We start from the raw sequence: 21,352 nt of genomic DNA on the forward strand, positions 1-21,352 counted from the left end.
ACCTATAGCAAAAAATAAGCCAGGCTATTACAGTGTGTGTTATTTAGGCTACTGAATATTGTATCCAGTAGTCAGTGAACTTTCTCTGGTAGCCTCTATGGCTTTTAGTTTGTGTTTATTCCCCCATTTGTCCACTAAAGAGCAACAAAACCCTCAATTCACGGTTTTGCTGCTCTCCTGCCCTCCATGGTTTTGTAACTGGGAGTGGAAATTGCCCAAGGTCACCTTTGGGAAAGCAACACTGTTATTGCTGAGAGTCCTCTGCCTCCTGGCTGGTTTCTGTAGATCTCCTACAGAAGACAGACTCCTGCTGGCAGCAGCCTGTGGGAGTCCTGGTGGATAATGAATGTTAATTTCCTAGATAGTGCCGGCTTATCTCCACTCAAGTGAGAGTTTCGCCTTGCAAAACCTCAGCTGCAGCACGGACCTGGTTGTGGGTGGTAAACGGATGGTAGCTGCATTTCACAGGAGCTGTGGAGCTGATGGGATGGGCCTGAGAGAACCGGGGAAAACGCTCCCAGTCTGGAATCTGTGCGGTGTGGATTCCCCAGAGAGCAGAACTGGCCTGATCAGAGGCAGACGGCTGTCCCCCAGCTAATTAGCACTGCCACCTCCTCTGACAGCAGCATCTGCTGAAGCGTCCACAGGCAGAGGGGGGCAAAGTTCCTCATGCCTTACCCAAAGCAAGTTCTTCTTGTACAAACTTAATCACGGGTGGCAGCATCTGCAGTTGGGCCTGGGGTGGCAGCTGTCAAATACTGCTGTGATGAACTTCACACAACTGGAATAGAAGTTGAAACGATTTCTAGCTGCAACTTTTTTTTTTTTTTTTTCCCAGCTAAAGACACTCTTTCCCATTCATCTCTGTTCTCCAGCATTTTGTTGCTGACATCTTTGTCACCGGCCTCTGGTCCTTTTTAAAACACTTCGTGTGGAGCCAGGAGCAATTGCTTTGCCGTGTCTGTATCACGGGTGTTTATGGAATTCCTTTTGAAATAAATGACAGGTTAAATGGAAGACAGTTGTCTCCACTTATGGATTCTGTGGGTGAAGTTAAACACTTGGATCAAAACAAAAGTGTGAGCTATGCATTGTCCTGGTTACGGTGCTTCTTTTGCTTTAAACCACCCCACCCCTAATTTACAGAGGTACTTCCTAAATATTTATAGATACTACTTCCTAAAAGGAGATTGTTATCAATGCTTTAGTGCCCCCTCAGGGTTGCAGCAACAGGGTGACCTAACTGGGTTCATTCCTCCCAATTTAAATCCCTTCTGTCGAAACAGGAATAATTCCTTGGATAGGGAAACGTTTCTAGCAGAGTCCCACCTGCCCGGCGGTGGTCCGGCTTCCCTGGATTGCGGTGGTGGTGTCCCGGGGAGGGAGGAGCTCTGCAGCCCTGGGGTTGAGCTTCACTCCACCCTTGGAAGCTCCGGCTCCAGCCGCTGCCCTTCCCTGGCGCTGGCAGGGCCGGCTCGGTTGTATAACGTCCTGCAGGGGAACCGGCTCCGAGACACAGCTCCGCGGCAGTGATTAATCGGGGAAACATCTAACAACCTTAAATGGCAGCAAATTTATTTTGGCAGGTGGAGACTGAGAAAGTCCCTGCTGCCACGGAGGGAGTGCTGCTCCGGAGCGCTCAGATCACATTTTGTTTGCCCTCACACTTACTCCAGTCTCAAACTTTTACCACTGCACTGAAATATCCTTTTTACACATCTTTGTGCTGTGATTCCCACCCAGGTCAGAATATGGGATGACATTTTTTCAGGCTCTCACTGAACAGCAGAAGTGCCATTGCTTCTTGCCCCAGAGAATGCAGCACTTGTACCTGTGGGTGAGGGATGAAGGGTCCCTCTGCAGTGACGTGGTGACAGCCACAGCTGAGTGCTCGGGTTTGTCTTTCCAAGCCTTATGAACTGGCACTGCAGACAATCCCAGATGTCCTCTGGGAGACTGGGCAGGATGAGGTCATGTACCCAGCCTGCCAGACCAAATATTTCAAATATTCTTGTTATAGTCTTTCTGAAGGTGAATAGGTAACTGGGTTCATCTGAGAGAGTTCTTTAGATTAAGATTGGGTTTTAGATTTAGTGAGACAATAACTCACCTTTAAAAGATCCTTGATAAACCAGTGATAAGGAAGAATTGATTACTCTGAAAATTTTAATAACACTCAGTATGTGCATTACATTTTATTCAAAAGCTCCAAATTCTCAGCCTTTTTTTTTCCTATATATTTTGAATTGGAATTTAGTTTTGACTTGAGGAATAGTTTGCTGTAATTTTTCTTTTTTAATCTCCCTGCTGGCCAACACGAGTTTTGTTGGTGTATCCATAAATTTCATGGAAGTTTGTTTATTTTACTGAGGCTCTGTTCAGAGCAGAAAGTACATACCCAAACGTACATTTTATATGCTCTAGAAAACTTTCAACCTCTCTTTCAGATTGCAATGGCTAGGTAGGACTAAAAATGGCTGTTTCTATCATATTGCAATTGCTTAAGATGTCTGTGTCCTGCACTGGCTGTGGTTATGGGGGTGTTCTTAATTCTTCGATTAATTCTCTCTCTACCAGCAGGAGTGGTACTGGGTGTTGTGTGCCTCCAACCCTGTGCTAAAGCAAAGGCATCAGCAGGCAGGAACTGCACACCACCGAAAACCCTGAGCTGGTGTTTGCCTTTAAAAAACTCAACAGCACAGATTTGAGACAGTCAATCTCTCTGCACACAGACGAGCTGTTAGTCTGGCAGGATGTAATTCCATTTTCTTGAGTAGTTTGATTTCCTTTTGGCCTGTCTGTGCTTCAGCTCGTCATTGCTCTTGTGCTGAATAGATGTTGATGCTAAGGTAGTTTTCTGAGTAATTCAAGCAAAGGATATTTGTGAAAAGACTGTGATTTGCTTTTATCTATAGCAAATGCAGGCTATCAAGAGAACTTATAAATGCTAAACTTCTCGTCCCATCTGTACATAATTTTCCAAGTCACATTTTATGGCTGCACATGGTGGCTGCAGCTCCTAGTGCAGAGAACCAGCTGGCAGACATTGTTCCTTGCTTTTTAATAGAGTCTGAAGGCACAACACACGTCTGACACAGCCCAGAGACTGCCATGGCTTAAGAGTTCATTCAGTTTATTTAAAATCTTAAGGCAAGTCTAATTTCAGGCATGTTGATTTCCTCAGAAAGCTTTTGTTAGTTTGGCTAGTGGCCACATTATGTAAGATATAATTATTTGGCTGAAATCAAAGTAGTGATTTCAGCAAGGGAACAGTGTAAAGCTGGTTGTGAGCTGTGTTGTGGCAGCACCATTCCAAGTAACACAGGTGAGGTGTGGCCATAAAGGCTCTGGCTCCTTGGTGCCTGTATCCTATTCCCCTCTAGGTGCCTGTGACTGTCCTCAGTGCAGCCAGGGAAATCAGAAAACAACCAGGAAAACCTTCTCTTTTCATGTTTTCTGGAGGGCTGCAGCTGGTAACTCCCATGCAATTCTTCTTCTCTGAACATGCTCCAGGAGGTGCCACAGCCAGGGCTGACTCCAGAGCAGCCCCCGGGGAATGTCTTGGGTGGCTTTGCCACCCTTTTTGTCTGGATCTGACCAGAGCTGTGTTCAGAGAAAGAATCAAGCGCTCTGGTTCTGCTGGCACAGTAGACACAGCTGAGGTGTTTTTAAATCTGTTTTCCTGATATTGAAAAGAATTGTTAGGAACCTCCTTAAATTCCCTTTAACCAGCTACTTCATTTTCCTTGGGTTTTTTTTTTTTTTTCCTTTGCCCTAGATGGAGTCAGTTGAGGCAGTCTGGAATAATGTGTGTGGAATTGACAGGCCATGTTCTGTCACACACAGCTTTCCTTTGAGATGGCCTTTAAGCCTTTTATTAGTTGCATTTCCATTTAGGGAATCCTTGAGCTATTGGATATTATTGTGTGGGGGGGAAGGCTGAGATAGAATCAGAATTTTCAGTGTTTGTTTTCTGATAGTAAATTGCCTTCTTGCGTGTCATCCAAGAGTTCACACAACCAGTACTCCAAACTGGGCTGCTCTTGGAGGTGGCAGCAGCAGCAGCAGCAGCTCTTGGGCTGAGGAGCTGTGTGGGGCAGAGCAGGGACACTCTGAGCACAGTGACAGGGGACACAGGAATGGTGCCCTGCTCACGCCCTGCTCAGGCTCTAGAGGAGGCAGGTCCCTGTTGGGTCATTCTGTCCCTCTCCCTCAGACATGGAATTCTGGGACAGCACAGCTTGGCAGGAGCTTGATTTTATCAGGAGCTTTGGCCTGTGCTTGTCAGTGCGACTCTGAGTTTCACTTCAGAGTCTAATCCTGTTTTGGAAACTCATTTCCTTTTCCTCCTCTTGTACCATTTTATGATTTAGATGCACTGTTCTCTACTGTGTTCACTACTGTGTTGAGGATAAACTGTGGTTTCCTCTGAGTTCTCCAGCGTTCACATCCATAGCAGTGATCAGGGATGGTCCTGGGGCTCAGTGTGCTCTCCCTGCAGCTCCTCTCACACAACCCTTCCTGCTCCTGCACCTTCCTCCCTGGCTCTCCTGGCAGGAGCAATCCTGGGGGATGCTCTGGCACAAAGATCCCTCTGTCCTATCAACTAAGAGCAGTCCTGCATTCCAGTTCAATACCTGTGGGAATGTTTGAAACTTCTCAGTCCTAAGACAAAGCAGGGGATTTTACCAGCAGTGCAGGAATTAAATTGCTTTAAAGTTTTTTTTTCCTGTCTAAAGCTTTTATGACTCTGGGAGGTGGCATCAGCTCTCAGCTTGGGGAAACTCAGATTAGTATTATGTGGTCTAAATACTTGTCATGTATTTACTACTGATTTGTCAGGTACTGAAGGGATGAACCAAGCCAGTGACTGCTGACAGATCACCTTGGCCAAGGTGGCTGAGGGGTTAATTTTCAAAGTCACATCCGTTTACTGAAGGTACCAGCCTGAGACTTGTTTTGCAGTGGAGGAAGGTGCAGGTCTTTCTGCTGTAGGGTTTTGTGGTCACAAGTCATTGAACCTGGTTTATAGCTATTTTTATTGTTTTCATTACTTTCAGATCTATACAGGATGCTTGTGCTCTTAACGTCCTGGTTTTTGCTGTGATTCTGTGAGTGCCAGCTGTGAGGGAGGCACCGCTGTAATTGCAGCTCTGCCTGGGAGTGCCAGCACCTTGTGTCCTGCTGCTGTGTCAGTGTCAGACCTCTCTGTTTGGAACAGGCCCTTGTTTGGATGCCTCTCTGAATGACCTGTCAATAGCTGAAATAATACCTTGATCCCAGAGCAGCGGTGCTGCCAGAAATGCCTCTTGCTGGCCTGGCCGGCCCCTGTGTCACAGCTAATAAATAAACTGTCCTGGTGCTCCCAAACTGCCCTTCCCGTGCCTTCAGAGGGCCGGTGGTTCCCTCTGCTGGGGTGGGTACAAACCATGGCTTCATGATGGGAGCACCAGCACAGACAGCTGCCCAAATTCTGCCTGACTGTGGCTAAAATCATGGCCTAGCTGGACTTCTCCTCTCTTCATTGCTGTCAGCTGTGGTGTGAAGACAGTTGTCTCTAACCATTTTCCGTTTTTTTTTTTTTGGTTTTTTTGTTTTTTTTTTTTTTTTTTTTTTTTTTTTTTGTTTTTTTTTCCTTTAATTAAGCTTGGGTACAATGTGAGGGAGAGGCAGGAACATGAGGGGGCCACGAACCAATTCAGGGTTCAAGAAGCAGCAATAAAAGTGCTATTATGAATGAGCAATGGCTTGCAAAGGGCTCCAATGTGCTAATGTAGGTTAGTGGGTTGATACCATTACTTTAATAACGGTTCTTTAGTCTGGTTAGATGTTTTGACAGACCTTTCAGCTTGACTGTGAGGCGTTGGTCCCTTGTGAATTTTGGATTATTTCTTGAGGTCACTTTTCCAGTTGCAGAACCTGTGTAATAACACTGAGCTGCAGAGCACACTGCTGTTCTGATCAAATTGGGACAATCACAGGCTCAGTAATTGCAGTGGTGCTGATGTAATTATCACCCAACAAGCTGTAATTTGAAAATGGGCCCCACTGCTTGGCCAATGTGGTGCTGTAGTTTGGAAGCTTTTAAAATACTGATCCCTTTGTTTTGTTATGCGCGGCTTATATCTGATCAGCCTGTGATGAAAACCTCCCACGTGCCCTTTGCCTTGTAATTACACATTTACAATCGATGCTGTGGGGGAAGTGCAGCAGGAGGCTGTGTTTAAATAAGCAGTCCTGCACTCAGTGCAGTTTCTGCACGTGCCCTGTGCCGTGTGCTGGCTTGTGTCTCAGCAGCTGGGCAGTGTTTTATGAAGGGCTGTCCCAGCACTGGGGGGTTTTCCCTACGGAGGCTGGTGGGAGCAGGAAGAAGAACTGTCTGATACTTTGGAGACACAAATGTTGCACAGCCAGGGCACTGTCACCTTGCTGCTCATACCAGAGCATCTAGGTACCTGTTCTCCCAGGTCTCTTTGGAAACAGGGTTCAAACAGGTGATCAGGAAGGACTTTAGGTGCAAAACAATTTGAACCCATTCAGTTAAACCAGGGGCATGAATCCTGCCCTCATTTGGAAGCAGTGATCAGTATGTGAGGAGGCAATAGCTGATCAAAAAGGATCCCAAATTCCTGCAAGTCCCCATGGTTCATGGAGGTGATGGTTTGTGTGTGCCATTACACTGTTTGAATTGAAAGGGTGCTTCACATTCTCAGTAACACCTGGGTGTCAGCATCCTCTTCTTTCCTGACTTACTGAGGAAGATGAGGGGCTTAAAACAAGATAGTCCAGCAGCAGTGAGTTAATGTTTAGTTGTAGTAATAGCTGGTTTATTTCCTGTACATTTAATCCTCAGCTGCCATGGAGAGGGTGATCTGGTTGCAGATTAACCACAGTGCTGATAAAGGTGCACATGAGCTCCATTCAGAGGCAGCTGGGTCCTGGCAGGGCACAGCAGCCCAGGTGTGGAGCTGGGAAAACGTGCCCGTGCTGCTTCCTGGTGGGGAGCTGCTTCCTCAGCCTGTGGAGCTCCAGCTTGTGAGGCTGCTGAGCTGAGGGGGCTCTGTGCGGGAAGGTTTTGGCCTTTTGCCACCATATTCCCTGAGTGGGAGCCCTAGGGAAGACACTGCAGGGATCTGTCAGGAGGTGATCTCCACTTCTGCAGTGTGGGCACCATACAGGAGTTACTGGTGTTAAAATCTCTTTATCCAGTCAGTGGAAACCTGGTCAGTGCAGTTGATGAATCAGCCCCAAAACGTCAGTTGCCTCAATGCAGGTATCCCAGGAAAGGTTTGTAGCTGGTGAGCCAGGGGCAGGGCTGGCAGCTGGGAATGCAGGGTCTTGACAGTGGTTTGGTAAACCAGCTTTGGCCTGCAGGGCTACTCAAATGGAAGAGATGTAACCTGGCCTACACAGGTACCCTGTGGGAGCAGAGTGTGGGTCTTGGAGAGCTCTGGGACTGTGAACAGAGCTCTCCAACAGATCCCTGTCCAGCACTGCTGCAGGTGCTGGGCAGCAGCTGCTGAAACCTCTGTTTGGCAGGGGCTGCTGAGGACACTGGGCTTGTGGGGAAAGCAGGAACTTCCTGCACCGATCACGAAGTTGAGGCAGCTTTTGTAAAAACAAGGTTCACAACATCAGCGGTGCCAGGCGGGGGAGGTGGTGCCCCTGCCGAAGATACTGGATCCCAGTGGATGCAACCCAATTATCCAGAACGCTGAGTCATTCATTTCCAGCTGAGTAATGGGCTGTGAATGGCAGGGTCAGGGACCAGCGCGGAGGGTGATGAGAGGACACCGCAGGAACTCTGTGACATCAGGCACCAGCTCAGGGAGCTGCATGAGGTGCCTGGATGCTGTAGGAGGAGATGCAGTCAAAAAAGTGGAGGAAGTGATGGTATGACTTCATAATGTTAAAAACGGGACCACACTCCCGGTACTAAAAGTGATTGCAACATTTATTGTAATAAAAGAAAGGCCTAAAGCAAGGGGGCCCGCGGGCTGAGCAGGAGCGTTCCCATCGGGGATGCCGCAGCGCTGGCGCTGGCTCTTCTTGAGCAGCGTTGCCCCCGATGTTCCAGGTGGAGCGGCACAGGTTCAGTGGGTCAGAAGCCCCCTTTTTATCCTGTTTTTTGTCCCTTTGGATTGGTTTCTTTTTGGATCCTTCATTTGCATGAAGGTTTAAGGCTCTTGATTGGCCCGTGGCAGTTCTGTCCAGGCTGGCTCGTGTTGCTGGGGGTGGTGCATTTTACTTAGGTGTAATATGGTAGAGTACCGTATTTCTGATAACCACCCCTTTAAACCCCTTTTACCATAACCAAACTAACAGTACATGCTTAACGACTATCAACTATTTTACAATAGTTTCTAACCTATTTTTAACAATAAGATACATGCAGGTTTTGTTATAATAACTATAAATAGGTTTGTGTCTGTGTACTTAATACAGGATAAATGAGAAGAAATGGAGATGGTTAGTGGGGTGTACAGTTACAAGTGGTTTGTGGAGGACAGTAAATCAAGTCTGAATTAATAAACTAAAAGTGGAAGCAAACTCCCAAACCTGAGCTAATGGAATTACACTGTGTCTGTTATCTCCTCTCCCCCAGCCTTCCTTTTCTCCCTACTTCTGCTCCCTTCCCATATCCCCACCAGAAAAGGGAAGGAGAAAGAATTTTAGGCCTAACACTGGTGAAGCAGCACTGGGTGGGAGAAGGGAAATAGTGAGCTCTTCTTGCTGGCTGGGGGCACAGGTGGGTTCTTTATGTGGACAGGCTGACCCTGTGTCTTGGGGCTTCCACTCGGTGCTTGCAGAGGCCATGCAGGATTCCTCCATCCTTGGCTAGTGAGGATCTGGTGTTCTTTTCTCCAGAACGGGTGAGCCACAGCCCACATGAGGTATTTCCAGAGTCCTCTACAAGTGGTGTTAAACTGTTTTGGATCCCTGGTCTGTCTTGCTTGAGGTTACATCAACAGATCTGGACTAAGGGAAGGATTTTTCTTGTCTCAGGTTACTGGACAGTTTTGGAGGGTTTTTGCATGGCCCATTTCCTGGAACTGTTGGCATTTCCACTGCTGAACTCTGATTATTTTAGGACTGAGACAGACTTTTCACTCCTCAAGCAAATACCTTCAAAAGACAACTCATGCTTGCATGAGAGAGAAGGAGAAGGGACAATTAGCTGCGTTTTACCTCCTCTGACCTGGGACTTTGAAAGAAGTGTAGATAAGATGATAGTAACTGTCCTTATCAGCATAATGACCTGTGCAGCTTATCAAAGCTGCTGATTTTCTATATGTAGGAGCATTTCCTTAACTGTCAGTGCCACTCTGTACCCAGCTAAAGGCCAAAGAATGGTGTTTAAGATGAGTGTAGATATGAAGTGCCAAATTCCTTTGTTCTCCTGCTCAAAGGATAGAGATGTGAACAGGAAATAACTGAGCTTTATTTCTCTTCCTGTAAGTCTCTCTTGAATATATTTAGGAGGAAAAGAGTCATTTCATAAATACATTCCACTCTCCTTTTGACAAAACCAGGATTTGTAGTAATTTTATTGGCACTGCATGAAAGTGCCGTGACTGAAACACTTGAACCCTGTCTTTATCTGCAAGTCCATCAGGCCATGCCATTGGATCCAAAGCTGTAGATGCATTTTCTGACTAGATTGTTTAAGTGACCATTTTATTCCTCACATTCAGTCAGAAGGCTGTGGGAAGTAGTTTTTAGGAGGACCCTTGTGTAAATGTAAATCTTTAAAGTTAATTTTACATACAAATATCAAAGATAAAGAACTGTGGAATCACAGGATGGTTTGGGCTGGAAGGGACCTTAAAGCCCATCCAGTGCCACCCCTGCCATGGGCAGGGACACTTTCCACTACCCAAGGGTGCTCCAAAACCTGTCCAGCCTGGCCTTGGCCACTCCCAGGGATCCAGGGGCAGGGATCCCAGGGATCCCACAGCTTTTCTGGGCACCCTGTGCCAGGGCCTCCCCATCCTCACAAGGGAGGAAATTCCTCCTGATATCCCATCTAATCCTGCCCTTCTTTACCTCAAGGCCATGGCTACATTAAATAAAAAGAACATGAAAATACTGTAATCCTTGAGAGAGCTGTGTATTAGTGACTGTTGCATTACATTTTATACAATATCTAAAATGCAAGTAATAAGAGTTGTGTATATTGTGGGTTCAAATTCTTCCATTCGAAGCAGAATTTCTTAAGTTCACCAAAGGCTGCTTTGGGGTCAGGGTGGCAGCTTTGCTGCTCATGGATAATCATGGATTAGCTGATGTCATAATGTGGTGCTGATATATAATGATTGACACTTGTATTCCACTGTGGATTGCCCCCTAAATGTATGGATTGTCAGTGCTTTCCCACTGAAACAGCAAAATATTCTGAGAAACCTGAAGCACTCTGTTGTTTCCAGAAGTCCTTGGAAAACTGGCAGTAGAGCCATTCCCCTCATTTGCTATTGCTTGCTGGAGGCTGACCACTGAGTGTGTGAGGAGCTGATAGTGACCACTCCTATGTTTATAGTTATTGGTAATTCAAGAATATCTTGATTATTCCAATGACACGAGTATGGGTGAGATATCCATTCATCTTTTATGCAGCAGGGATGAGTGTGAGAAGGGCAACGCAAACCATTTAATTTTTAAAAAAATATAGAAAATAACGTAGAAAATATGTTTTCCATCTAATAGATTATTTTCTCTGTTTGTAAAAGGTGTAAAGAGATTAACAGTTTGTGACTGCCAGGCTTGTTGATGCCAAGTGCTTTTTTGTGTTTCATGCTGTTCTATTGAGGGCTCAGCAGCTGATTGTTTAGGGGAGGGAAGGAAAGAGGGAGGTAGCTGTGTTTGGAGGAGGATGTGTCAGCTCTGAACTGTTGCTTAAGCAATTTCTTTAAAAAAAAATCAAAATCTAAATAAAGCTGATAGCAAAATTAATTGGAAAACCTGTACTGCTCCTCCTGGAGGTCACAGTTGTGTTCAGCTGTCACCTGAAGCTGCCTGTGCGTGTCAGAGCTTGGCAGGGGCTGTTTGAGAGCCCCGGGGGAGGGTCCAGCGCCCCTGCCCTGAGCGGGGCCGGCTGCTCCGGGGCTGTGTGAACAGGGCTGAGATCGCCCTGCACAGGAGCAGCAGCTTCACTCCGTGCTGCTCTCAGTGTGTAATTGCATCTGCCAAAGCTGAGGGTCACTTCACCACCACCCCAGGCTAAATCAGTGCTTTCACTAAATAATTAGTGGCCAAAACCATCTTTATTAAACTTTTTGATAAACTCTGGCACTGATCTGACTTTTGGAGACTGTCATTAACTTGCTTATTACATAGCAATTGATATATCACGGAAGTAGAAGCCTACCTGAATCCTTGGACTGATTTGTCCTTCAGAAGATCCTGTTTTAAATAATTTCACGGGGCTCTGAATTCCACTGGCTAGGATTAAAAATTTGATGGTGTGGTCAAAGCCAGCTTGGCTTATGGCAGATAAATTGAAGATGCTTTCAGGTTATCTGCATGTTAATTCTGATTTGTGTGGTATTTGTACTGTCTCACATTATTATTACTTGAATAGTCTTTCAGCTTCTGAGTGGGAGCTGTCTTTGACAGAAAAAAAATATGTCAAATGTAAGGGAAGTAAAAGAACCCAGTCTTTCCGGTGATAATTTAAACCGATAAACCAAGCAGCATGTAAATCAAGTAATCTGTTTTACTAATCAAACCTTTTAAGTCCTTTTCCATCTTGCTAATGTTCCCCTGGGTTATCTGTGTATAGTTGCCATTTAGGAATTCACTCCTTTTGCAGTGGATGATGAATGCATAAATAGCAGTTCTGCTGCTCAGCTGCTTTTCCATTCAAAGAATGTAAAGTGGGGTACTTCAGGCCACTGTGCAAATTCATTTGCTTATCTTGCCAGTTCTGCCCTGCAGTTCCATACCCACAAGGGTGTTTGAAGCATTCCCTGTTTTGTTCCTTCTCCTTTTCCCTTTTTGAAGTTGACTTTCAGTGAGAGGGAGAAAGATCCTGATACTACATCTTCCAGCTCAGTCACACCCATGAATTTAAGCGAACCCACTGCACTTGGTTAAAAACCCCTTTGTTTCCCACCCAAACTTTCTGTGGAATATTAGTTGCTCTTTAATTGGAAGAGCAAACCTTGTGTGTTTACTGGGCCTTTTCACACTGGCATGATCTGGTCCCTTAAAGAGCCTGAGGTTTTGTCTTCCAGGGTACCTCCTGCTCCATTCTTGGTGATGGGAGAGACTGGGAGATGGAGAAGAGGTGTTTTGGTGCAGTTCTGTTCAGATCTCCATTAGGGACATGAAGCTTTTCCAGTAAAAAACAGCAAATGCTTGACAGAAAGCCCCAGGAATAAACCTGAGCCAAATCTATATCCAAACTGGGAGGCTTTTCCTGACTAGCCATGCTTTCAAGGGAGCATGTGGAAAAGTCCTTTCAGCCTGAGCAGTTCATGGACATGTTGAAACGTATTTGCTTTGTGATTTGCAAACTTAATTTTCCCCTCCACTGCTTGTGGTTCTTTGTCCACATGCTCTGGCTGAGGCTGTTGGTGTCTGAAAGGAGTTGGTGGCAATCTGGGGGTGGCCGAGGTCGCAGCTGTCCCTCATTGTCCCCGCAGCAGACATGGCAGAAGGCAGTCTTTGACTGAGGGGCAGGATGGGCAGCTGGAGGTGGAATGTCCTCATCTGCTGCTTGGAGACTCCGTGGTTTTGTCCGCCAGAGCCCTTGGCTGGCACTGGAAGGGCTGGGACGGCCCACAGGCCAGACCACGGAGCTGAGTCACCAGCACGTGCTATGAAAGCCAGCGTGCCAGGAGAAGCCCAGTGTCACAGTCAGTGTCACAGCCCGATATCCCAGCCCAGTGTCACTCTCAGCCCAGTGTCACTCACAGCCCAGTGTCACAGCCAGGCAACACATAGGCATGTGTAAGGACTGTCACTATTTGGTTTGGGTGCCATGGTGCAGATCACTGCAACAACTCCAAAGGAAGCCCTAACGATGCAGAAACACGAGTCATTTGCATGTTTTGCATTTTTATTTTTGCCTGGTTTATGTGGCCTGTATTTGTATAAATAAAGCACCTAATTTTATTTTATATGTAACGTTATCAGATCAGGGAGCCATTCTTTTGGAGTGCTGGCAGATGGGGCTCTGTATCTTAATGCTGCAAGATGATTCTTGGGTTTTCTGAGCCCTGTCCCAAACAATGCTGCATTCAGGGGCTCCAGTAGCATCCACAGATCAGCACTGGCCACGAGCTTAACAAATCAGAATATTCCTTCCCAGCAGAACAATGAAGCAGCTGAACATCAGCAGCTCCCAGCCAGCTGACTCCTAAAGGAGTCTCCAGGCATTTCCAATGAAAACCTGTGGAATCCTGGGACTGTACCTTGGCACTTGGGCTTGTGGGGTGAGGAGAGGTGTAGTTATCACAAGGATCTGTTAATTGAACAACACTCCAAAGGCTTAAGGGACAACAGAAGGAGAGGGGGCTGAAACTGTCCAGGGCTTCATGCAGGGCCCTCCCCACCACCCAAATCCATTCCTCCTTCTCCTGCCTACCATGGCTTGTCCCTTCCTTTCTCCACAGCTTGGTCCTTCCCACACCTGAATACCTGACAGGGTTTCCCCTTCATCCCTTCTAAACCAGATAGTTTAAAAGCAAACACTCCTTCCCCAGTTCAGCCAGAGTATGGACACAGTTGGGAAAGTGTCACACTAGGTGACACTTTGACTTAAAAAATAAGGTTGCAAATCATCAATGCGGGGGCTGATACCATTTCAGGTGATGTTATTTGTGAGTGGTTGTTGTTTCCTGAGTTACTGGAGAGCTGAGAGCAAGGAACAGGGGCTCAGTCATGGGCTTTGTTTTTCTGCATGTTTCTGGATCTTTCTGCTGAGTTGAAGGATTTTGTAGCCCTTCCAGCATCCCTTACAAGAAGGTTATTTAGAAGCATCAGCTTGCCTGGACACCACTGGGACAAAGCCACAGCTGCAGAATTCACACCCCACTGAACCAAGGTGAGGAAATGAGGCACAATCTTCCTCATGGTGCAAATCTGTCCATCCACAGGCAATGCCCTGGTGTTTGCAGTTTTGTCCCCTGAAATGTCTGAAGGCAGCAAATCCTTTAACACAGGAGTGTACAATCCAATGTGCAAAGCTGAATTCCCAAAACTGAAGGCTGGGGTAATCGTGATGTGGCAGCTTACAGTTAATATGGACACGGGATTTGGAAAGAGGAGGTGAATGAAGGTGAAATGTCCTTTTTAAGTACATGAGTGCTGTAACATCAGAGTGCAAGGAACATAATGGATCGTGAAGTCAGTTGTTGGTCAGTGCAGGGAAGCCAAGTCTTCTAAATACATACATAAAACAAACTCAGCCATATCCAGCAGGACTCCCTGGTCCTTGCAGCTGCCTCTGAACTGCTCTGCAGCTTTCCCTCTTCAGCCTTGTTGGCCGGGGTCCTCCATTCCCATTTTCCCTTTGTATGGGCCTGTGTGGTGTTCTGTTTAATATTTTCTTCCAGCTGCCTGGTAGGATGATTCTCATCTTCCCAGGTATTTACAGGTGATCACTTCCACCTTTTCCTCCTCTGTAGTAGTAGTTCTGTGAGTGTCAGGCATTTAAATGAGTTCCTCTGCATGACAAATTCAGTGCCTCAGGTGGCTCGGGGTGTGATGGGAGCAGAGAGGAGAACCTACCTGACTGCTGAGCTTTCTTTTGCTTTTTATTGTCCCTTTAGAGGGTATGTGGTTATGTGCTTTTATTTGGCAGATTAAAAGTTAGAGACTGTGGGCAGATGGCAGCCTCTTGTTTGCTGTTATGCCAAGCCTATTCTGCTCTTTCCTGGTTAGATCTGGGATCCCAGGATAATGCTCCCTCGGGACTGCACTCAGGACACCATCCTGCCCCCAGCACAATGTGGTTACTGCACTCAGATTTTACCATGTCCCAGGCTGATTTTCACATGGAAGCTGGGAGTGTTTTACTGCTGCACACACAGGGAGAAAACTACTTCCCTCTACCTGTGCTGGCAGCAACTTCCTCCTGTGCGTGTTGGAATAAACATTGTGCGGAGGCTTTTCAAAGAACTTCCCTTTAACTCCTTATCTATCTCAAGTCCGCTTGTGCCTTCAGCTTGTGCCTTCTGCTGTGCTCCAGAGCTGGAAAAGGAGTGTGCAGGGCTCCCCTGCTGCAGAGAGAGCTCGGCCGGTCTGACGCAAATAGAAATGAGAGTTCAGTGACTCCTGTGTTTACTGGTTTGGCATTTTTTCAGTGCAAGGTTCGTGCTTTACATTTAAGGAGAGGGATTTTGGTATTATTCCTGTTCCTACATCTCCCAGTTTTAGACTTTATTTAGTGTTCATTAGAGCTGGTTTAGCATCCATCTCCCATATTCCTTCCCCTGACCTTACCCAGTGGGTTTGCAGAGCTGGTGGATGACTCAAGGGTCAGCTGGGTTGGAGCTGAATCAGCCCCATCAAATTACAGACAATTTGCTTAAGCCTTGGTTTGTTGAGGAAGATGTGGCAGTGGTCACTGGAGTTTGCTAATTTTATTTAGAAAAAAGTGGCATAATTACAAAGAACTCTTTTAACCTAATTTCCAAGCTGGCTGGAAGCTGTGGATGAATGGAGTATTCCTCACCCTGCCCTGTCTGCTCCCTCCATACAGGAAAGGAGTGGTGCAGAACGTGCTCCAAATGGCATTTCCTATTTTGTTCAACTGGCAGCATCTGAATACCGAGTCCATGCAGGCCAGCTGCAGGCAAAAATCTCACCTGCACCCGACATGAATTTAATTGCAGTTTTCCTGGCCCTCAGGGTGGATCAGAACCTTGTAGACATGCATATTTTGAATATTGTAGACATGCATATTCATGATCAGGACAGACTTGGATCATTTTCCTGGTGCAGGGAGGTTATACTGACTGGACAGTTTTTTGGTCTGTTTTTCCAAGAGCAGCAGGAATATTTTAGCCATAGTTCTGCCAATGCAAATCCTGTTTATCTGAGTGCTCTTGTGGGAGGCTGATTCCCTGTGAGACAGTTTTTGAACAATTTACTGAAAGGCTTGAAGTCCTGCTTGACAGCTGAATTTACTTTGGGATTTACCTAAAATAAAGTCTTTAAGCAGCACTGAACTCTCAGTAGAGAGACCTGGTATCACATAGAAAAGGCCCAAGTACCTGAGGCACAGAGTGAACTTTGCTTTAGGAAAGTCACTCACTTCCCAAAGCACGAGGAGAATGGGGTTGTTCCCTTGGGTGAGTGCAGGTTACTAATTCTTGCACTTACAAACCAGGTAAATACGATTTCACTGCCAGAAGTCTGCTTACATTCCCTTCCTTCTGAACACATCCTAAAGGCCCATCCTTGGCTGTCCATGAACATCTCCTCATGAACACGAGTTCTAATTAAATGTCTCCACGCAGGTTTGCAAAGAGAATGGACTCTCAAAGATTGCATTCATGGACTTTTAATGTATAGTACTTTTAATGTATATGTATATGTATATGACTTTTAATGTTAATATTTAATGGAAAAAATAACTGAGGCTTGTTACCTCATTTAGGAGAATAACCCAAACCACGTGGGATGTTTACAACAGGAAAAGGAATTGTCCCTTCTCCACATAGTAGAGGTGTGCAGCTCCTGGATCATTCTTCCCATGCACAGAGGAGGAAGAAAAAGCTGTATGCCCATACTCAGTGTTTCACTTTGTGCTTTGGAGTTCAGAAATAAGCTGGAAATAGAGAATAGTTTGAAACCACCAGTTTTGATTATCTTAATCTTCAGTGGGACTGGGTTTGCTACTGACTAGCACAGCTGAGGGAGCTGTAGCACTCCAGATTCTGTCCTGAATTACTTGCTTTTCTTTAACATTTCCTTTCCTTTAAGGCACTGCTGCACAGCCAAACTGAAAGGGCATCTCAGTGGGTGTCTGTGCTGTGACTGACTGAGCAGGGTCTGTCCTGGGGGACCTGTGGAGCATCAGGAAGGGCTGAGCCCAAGGAGCTTCAGGGAGCACATGCTAATGGGTGAAGCTTTGGTGTACCTGTAAAGCAGAATGGGCTGCCAGTCTGTGAGCAGTGCTGAGAACAGAGCAGTTCAGGACCAGAGAAGGGCTTTTCCCAGTAGAATATTATCCAGAATACCAATACCTGCACTTCAGCTCTCCTAAAGGAACAGCAAACCAGTGACCTGCCCTGTTTCTCCAGCAGATGCTCTGTCCCTGGGTGGTTGGACAGATGGTGGTGGGGTTGCAAAGTGTGTTGTGAGGAGCCGTTTGCCTGGTGCTCAGGGCTGGCAGTGCTCCCCCAAGGGCTCTTTGGCTTCTGGAGCAGAGGAGTTACATGTCAATGATTAACTAGGAATGCCCTGTCTGATGTGAGGGCTCCAGCTTGGTGAGGCGTCCTTGTGCAACGGTCCTGTCCTGCAGATGTTGTTTGGGAGTGTGGGTTCCAAGTCTTGCCAACTAACTTTTCTTTATTTGTGCTGAGTGCATTTGAAGTTGCATCATTTCCTCGGTAAGAACAGTTTTATTTTTGACTGGAGTGTTTGTCAGGTGGAGGAAATCCTAAATGTGAGTGCTCTCTGGTGGTGGAGATCTCTGCTTCGGTGTTCCCATTTCTGCAGTGTATTTTCCAGGAGCAACTGCATGTGAATATACCTTGTCTAGATTTAAAGATCCTTTTTTTCCAACTCCTTTCCCTAAAAATAAAAACTACAAAACAAAGTGAAAATGTATTTCTTGCCTTAGTGGACTTCTATCCTAGAGAAGAATTTCTCTCCCTTAAAATTATTTATATTCTGTGATTCACTGGTTTTTATTTTCTCATTATCAATTGATGTTTTAATGAGGTAATAAAAACTTCTCATGGAAGAGCTCATGTTCCTCCTCAAAATAACCCACATGAATTAAATACTGTGAATTGCTTTTTGGCTGCTGAGCTGCTGGAGAGAGGGGACTGAAGGGAGACTCACTGGGGCTGCAGCTCCTCCCCAGGGGGCAGCTCCGATCTCTGCTCCCTGTGACAAGGACAGGATCCGGGGAATGGCTGGAGCTGTGTCAGGGGAGTTGGGATGGATTTTAGGGAAAGGTTCTCCCCCCAGAGGTGCTGGCACTGCCCAGGCTCCCCCGGGAATGGGCACAGCCCCGAGGCTGCCGGAGCTCCAGGAGGGTTTGGACAGCGCTGCCAGGGGTGCCCAGGGTGGGATGTTGGGGTGTCCGGGCAGGGCCAGGGGTGGGACTGGATGAGCCTTGGGGATACCTTCCCACTCAGGATATTCCAGGATTCTGTGACATTGATACAGAAATGATTCAAATGGAACTATTGCAGGGAAATGTTTTGTTGTAGCACAAGCTGATGTGACTTCCATGAGATACAAAACAAGGTTTGACAGCGGGGGTGTCACCCCAGGAGTGGATCCTGGGGTTCCTTTTATTAAGGAACTTTTTTTTTATCGAGGAACTGCACTGTTGTTGCTTTGAGTAACGAAACTCCATTTCTTTACACCTCAGCACTAAAATGCCTGTGCTGCTTGTGAAAAGCACCAAATGGATTCATGGTCTTGTTTTGTGACCTTGCCCTGCAGAGGAATCATAGGTTTAACACACCTCAAAGCTCTCCATTTGCACTGCCCTCGTGGGTTGTTTTCTTAAGCTTTTCTGAGCTCTCCACGGGCAAGGCAAACCCGGCTCTCCCACTGGAGCCGTGCAGCCAGGAAAAGAGGCCCTGCTGTTCTTGGCCTGCTGCTGTGCTGAGCCATGCTCAGGGATGAAAAGGGGCTTTATCAGCAACGAGGGGCAAGGAGCTGGAGCTCCTGGTGGGAACATCTGAGCACAGCTCTGCAATTTTAACTCTGGTGCTAGGAAAGAAAGAGAAATGAACTGAGATGTAAATGGAGGCGTCACTTGTTCATAAAGTCTTTATCCCCAAAGCCAGGCTGCAGAGGTGCCTGTTTGTCAAGCCTGGAGACAGATCCTTCTTCCCCCCCCATCTCCATCTGCCTTTTGCCACAGAGCTGAAGACACAACTCAGCAGAACCCAGTAAAACCTTTTAGAACTTGGCTTGGAGGCCCAATGTGGGATCTGCTCTGAGCTGAGCTGTGGGGAAGTGGCAGGCAGGATGGGAGCCCGCTGCCTGTGCCAGCATCCCAGCTGGAACTCCTCTGGAGTGGGGGCTCTGCAGGGACAGGCTGCAGGGCCAGATCTGGAGGTTCTGCTTAGAGGCAGAGGGTGCTGGCACTGCCCAGGCTTCCCAGGGAATGGTCCTGGCCCCGAGGCTGCCAGAGCTCCAGGATCCTTAGGACACCACACACAGGGATGGGATTGCTCCCAGGGCTGGGATTGTTGAATGTCTGGGCAAGCCAGGGGTGGGACTGGATGATCCTTGGGGGTCCCTTCCCACTCAGCACATTCCCTGATTCTATGATTCACTCAGGGATGATGAACTCTCATGGGAGGAAACTTAAACTGGGCTCTGGCAATGCAAGTTTACATAATTCATTACTTAAGGAAGAGGTCAGAGTATTGGGTGCTGTGATGGTGGCTTGGCACGACACTGCAGCAGGAATGGCCTTTCTTTCTTTATTTCTCCTCAGGTAAAACAACCTCCCTCACCCTCTCTGTGGCCATGAACCCTCCAGCTGCTTGTGGGGCTTAAAACCTCATCCACGATCTGCTGGATCTTTATTTTCAGCATCAGCAGTGCCTCGAGCAGCAGTTCTGTGCTGCTGGGCAGGGACTTAGGAGAGCAGGCTTGGTGATCTCCTTTGGGTAACTCACCTTTTTTGGGTGTCCATCTCCAGGAGGTGGAATGATTCTGCTCATTGTGATGTCCTTGTAGTTTCCAGTACATATTGATGTCCCAGTGTGACTTGATCCCCTTAATACCAGCAGTGTTGTGTGGGTTTGGTTTTTCAAGTTCGCCTCCGTGTATGCAGAGTCCCTCATGGGCTCCCAGCCTGGTATCCGATCCCTTTGCACTTCTACCTGTTCAGGATCTTCCAAAAAATGAAAATTAGGGGTATTGGTATTGCTAATTATGTTGACTTTATCTTTTCTAAAACATTACTGGTACCTTTCAAACAGCATATATCTCAAAAATGTAAAATAGCTTCGCATTTTAAGCTCATTATTATTTTGGGAAATGCGTATCAGGACACCTTCAGTTAAAAGTGATGTAGGAACAAGAGGATGTTTTGCAATTCTCTGTCTTCCCAGTGCAGTGTTCCAGGAGGAAGCTGGAGTGGGAGGCACCAGCACCTCTGGAAAGTGAATGCTGGTTGCTGGATGATATTTCTTGAGTTTTATTACACCTGCTAAAAACTGACACTGCCAAGATGCTGCTGAAAATTCTCAAATGAACAATAGAAAATGTCAGGGCTGTCACCACATGGGGGTGGTAATAAATTTCAATAAAGTAATGCTGGAATTTGTGCTGGAGTCCATCAGGATTCGAGGCTCCCGGCTCTGTGGAGGGGTTCTGGTGCCATCTAATGTCCCGAGGTTTAAATACAGCTGCAGACAGGGATTGGCGCTGGAAATCCAGGGTTTGTGTGTTAATCCCTAAACCTGTTTTCCTTTCTCCTCCTGAGGAACAAATGCTTTTTGTAAACTCAGCTGTTAATCTGGAATTATTCTGAGTTCTCCTCATAGGTAACTTTCAATAAAATGGGAGTTTGTTTGGAAACATAACTTAAGCTTTTTTTTTTTTAACTAACATCAAGTTATTTTCTGTCTTGTTTGCAGAAAGAATCGAAGAACCAGGTAGGGATAGAAATGGTGTCGTTTAGGGTTGTTTGCACACGGTCTTAGAAATTTTTCCTCTCTGGTGTAGCAGCGGTGATGATACCAAAATGCCTGCCAGCAAAAAAGACTCATTGCTAGAGCTGAGAGGCTGCAATTCCCTCCTGGGCTTCTGTCTTTGTTTACTTTCAGGTGTGATTAGACCTCTCAGTGAGGGCTTCAGAACTTCTGCTCCTCTGGCCTTAGCTGGGCCATGGACAACTACAGAATATGAAAAAAGAATTTGCCTGTAAATCCCCTTTATGTAGCAGACTAAATTTGCTCCTCGCACTCATGTTCACTTCTAGTCAGTTGTAGAAACTGTAAATTCCACATCATGTATCTGGAAGTGAAGCAGAGGTAGAAATGTCCTTTGGAGGTGGTGGAACTCCAAATCAGCCCTGGGTTGTTGTCCTTGTATCCTCGGGTGTCTGCTGCTGTGCCATCCCTGCTCGGGGAGTGTCCAGAGCCAGGGTTTTATTGTCGTGTTTCCATAGGGTGGTGGATGGAAGAGTTCACCCGATGGC

General features: G+C 46.6%; 1 protein-coding gene across 2 annotated transcripts in view; it reads left to right on the forward strand.

Moving 5' to 3' along the window:
* The window catches only part of MYO1D (myosin ID), a 154,697-nt gene that overhangs the window by 15,106 nt on the left and 118,239 nt on the right, over positions 1 to 21,352 (forward strand). The gene's annotated exons all lie outside the window — the stretch shown is intronic.

This window comes from Vidua macroura, chromosome 27 (assembly GCF_024509145.1).
Source record: "Vidua macroura isolate BioBank_ID:100142 chromosome 27, ASM2450914v1, whole genome shotgun sequence".
Classification (NCBI taxonomy): domain Eukaryota; kingdom Metazoa; phylum Chordata; class Aves; order Passeriformes; family Viduidae; genus Vidua; species Vidua macroura.